Source organism: Aedes aegypti, unplaced genomic scaffold (genome assembly GCF_002204515.2).
Source record: "Aedes aegypti strain LVP_AGWG unplaced genomic scaffold, AaegL5.0 Primary Assembly AGWG_AaegL5_hic_scaff_529_PBJ_arrow, whole genome shotgun sequence".
In the NCBI taxonomy this organism is placed as follows: domain Eukaryota; kingdom Metazoa; phylum Arthropoda; class Insecta; order Diptera; family Culicidae; genus Aedes; species Aedes aegypti.
The window spans coordinates 17,254-20,512 of NW_018736203.1; the positions used below are offsets into that span (position 1 = coordinate 17,254).

The following is a 3,259-nucleotide window of genomic DNA, read 5'->3' on the forward strand; positions in this document are numbered from 1 at the left end:
ACCCCACGGTCTCCTAGAATAACTTATCTCTCCGATGTTTTAAGGAACCCATTTTTCCCCTATGAATTTATCTCCACGTTGTGGTGAATTTTGATCAGCTGTTCCTCCGCGGTCTACACTTTGTTACTCTTCGAATTTGTGCATGGTGACGTCACAAAAACAAATGCTATCTCTGTTGCTCTTTCATCATGGTCAACTAGCTATCCTGCTCTTTGACGTTCCCTGCAGGAATTGTTTACGTTTTGTCATAAGGATTTGTCATTCACTGCTGGAATTGTTGACATTATTTTTATTTGAAGTTTGGAGGTTATATCTATCTCCTCCTATTATGCCACTTCCACAGTGGCTGAAATCCCCACATCCATCCTGGAAACCTCATTGTTGGTGCTGTTGATGGCCAGCTATATTAACAGGTTCTTGAACGGAGCCATAAGTTTCATTGCGCCAGCATACACATTTCCGCGTTTTTGCTTTTATCAAACATTTGCCATCATCACAACAAAATCCTTCACGACCAAGATCCTTCATCTCCGTCGCATGAAGCTGCTGTGGTGTTCCGGTTGAATGGTTTTCAACAAGGGTCCTGCTCTCTCCTGGTTTTGTGGCCAGTTGAAAAATGGCGATGAAAATTTCACTGCGTGTCAGTATATCGTTTTTGAATCTGATCCCAATCCGGAAGAGTTCCCGTTTCGAGGTTGCAAGAGCTCCTCATTTGATCCGGATTTCGCCTGGGAATCTGTTACGGCGGTCGCAGAACCGGAAAACGAGCAGGACTCTTCTCGGAATCCATTTCGAGGACTTACACGGAGCACCACAGCAGCTTCAGGCAACGAGATGAAGGCGATGGTCTTGTAGGATTTCGTAGCTGCATTCCAACGATGATGGTCATTTTTCGGGTAGTCCTTATCATTCCGGAGACGGTTTTAGGCAATGAATAGCAATTTGGTAAACAATAAACTAGAAAAATGGCTACTCATTTTTTTCTATATGGGCGAACGAGTCAGTTCTGTTGCTTGTGGGAATGATGGGTTTTGACATTTCATCATGTCTACAAACATTCAATGCAGGGGTGTTAATGAACGTTGCGGAAAAATCTCCACTTTGAATGCCCAGAGGGTTGAAACAACTGTGACGCACGACGATTTTTATCTCAAAATGTGGTGAATATCTATGTTTTCAAAAAATTATAAGAAAATCAGGAGTGTATATAAGCAAAATCTGAAAGCGTTAATATTCATTAAAAATGATTGTCTTTCGAAGAAAAATACAAAAGCTATGTGTAAGATCTGACGGAAATGGTCTATTGATATACGTGGTCAATAGACCATTTCCGTCAGACCTTACCCCCTATTTTTATATTTTTCTTTGAAAGACGATTATTTTTAATGATTATTGACGCTTTCAGATCTAATTTATATGCACTCCTGATTTTATTGTAATTTTTTTAAAATTCGAGAATTTTCCACATTTTGAGTAGTGCGGCACAGTTGTTTCAACCCTGTGGGTAAACAAAGTGGAGATTTTCCCACAACTTTCAAAACCCCTGCGCTGAGTGTTTGTATAGATATGACGAAATGTCAATGTCAAATCAAGCACACGAGACGACACGACAAAATGGAGAAATCTGAGAGAAATCTGAGGTCCGATGGGCAAGCTTCGTTGTAAATGAAGCCCATCCTTTACTATTGTACTTATAACAAAAACTTTTACCGGAAGACGACTGCTAATAGACCGTTTTAAGCTTAGCAAGTGATGGAATTCTCCTTGGAAGCATTTCTGCAACGTAGCGGAACGTTTTCTACAAGAGGGGCATATTGGCCGGTTTGTTTTGAAACGTCAAGAATTTGACCGTTTGCAGATTTTTCGGGGAGACCTACGAGAGTGGTAAAATGGGGAAGTATGTATAATCCATTGGTCATATGGTTCCGGAACAGCTTGACGACATAAGCAGCAGATATCAAACGGTAGGGTAAACAGGTATAGGCCCCCCTAAGGAAAAACTGCTCTATCGCAGTGGCAAATCCATTACTTATACAGTTTTTGGTGTCAAAGTGTTATTTACTTAGTTAATAATGCTTTGCATGCAACTTTCTCTTGTCAGGTAGCTTCTAAAGCGTGTATAAGACGTTATCTGCAAACGGTCCAATTCTTGACGTTTCAAAACAAACCGGCCAATATGCCCCTCTTGTAGAAAACGTTCCGCAGCGTTGCAGAAATGCTTCCAAGGAGAATTCCATCACTTGCTAAGCTTAAAACGGTCTATTAGCAGTCGTCTTCCGGTAAAAGTTTTTGTTATAAGTGTAGGGTTTTCCCCTTGAATGCAGCCCTGATAAAATATAGAAGTGAACTCCTAAATAGGGCCCTGGGTGAATTGACAGGGAGACGGGAGAATGTGTATCGTGCCGGTGAGAAACGGATGTGGGAAATCGTTGTGCATATTTTGAACAGTGAAATAAAGTGATAATTGTTGCAGATATTGAGTGTTTCATTCCTACAAACCTGGCGACGAGGATAAACTACCCAAGTAACCACAAGCATTATACCATTGCATTAATTTGGTCGAAAGTCAACATTTTTTGCATTAATAATGTTATCATGCATTTATTCAATAACTGTCAAGCAATGATGCATTTGATTAACATTGTAAATGCTTTGTAGCATTATTTTAATATAGCATTATGCTAAGCGTTTAGAGTGAATATACAGTTATGCTGTCATACAAGATAACATAACCTCATTAAACGCACTCGGATCTGTAATAAATAAGTAAGACGATCGAGCACGTTCGCACTCGCTCATTACGATTTGTGGAATATGGAAGAATAATGAAATGACTTTCTTTCATTTCCGAACCCCCATTTCATGATCTAAGGATATATGTATTCATTTAAAATTGTTATATTTTATCTATGAGACTCTTTTATTCATAAGAAGCGAGAGGAAATGTCGATCAATTTCTCTCCCACGAAATCTGTTTAATGTGCTAGGGATTTGTTTTGTGGATTAAGTTCTGTTATATCCTCTAAGAGAAAGAATGGTGATCAAATTATTTCTATTGATGTTTCATTTGGTGAGCAAGAGAATTCTTTCTAATCGTAATAACTGGGCAAATAGTAATGTTAACACACACAATGACTTCGTTTATAAGGAACTTTTATCCTACCTTATTACATCAGCAGCTTTAGCACAGGACACCAACGCGCCAGGCATCCAGCACACCATCATCCTAGTTGTGGGTTCTAATCCTGATTCCTACAAA

The 3,259-nt window shown here is 39.4% G+C and overlaps 1 long non-coding RNA gene across 1 annotated transcript; it reads right to left on the minus strand.

The window, feature by feature from the left end:
• Positions 1 to 273: 273 nt before the first annotated feature.
• On the minus strand, positions 274 to 1,150 carry LOC110681178. Its single transcript, XR_002503117.1, has 2 exons — positions 804 to 1,150; positions 274 to 470 (listed from the first exon to the last, which is right to left on the minus strand). It is a non-coding gene; the product is annotated as an uncharacterized LOC110681178 (long non-coding RNA).
• Positions 1,151 to 3,259: the final 2,109 nt, after the last annotated feature.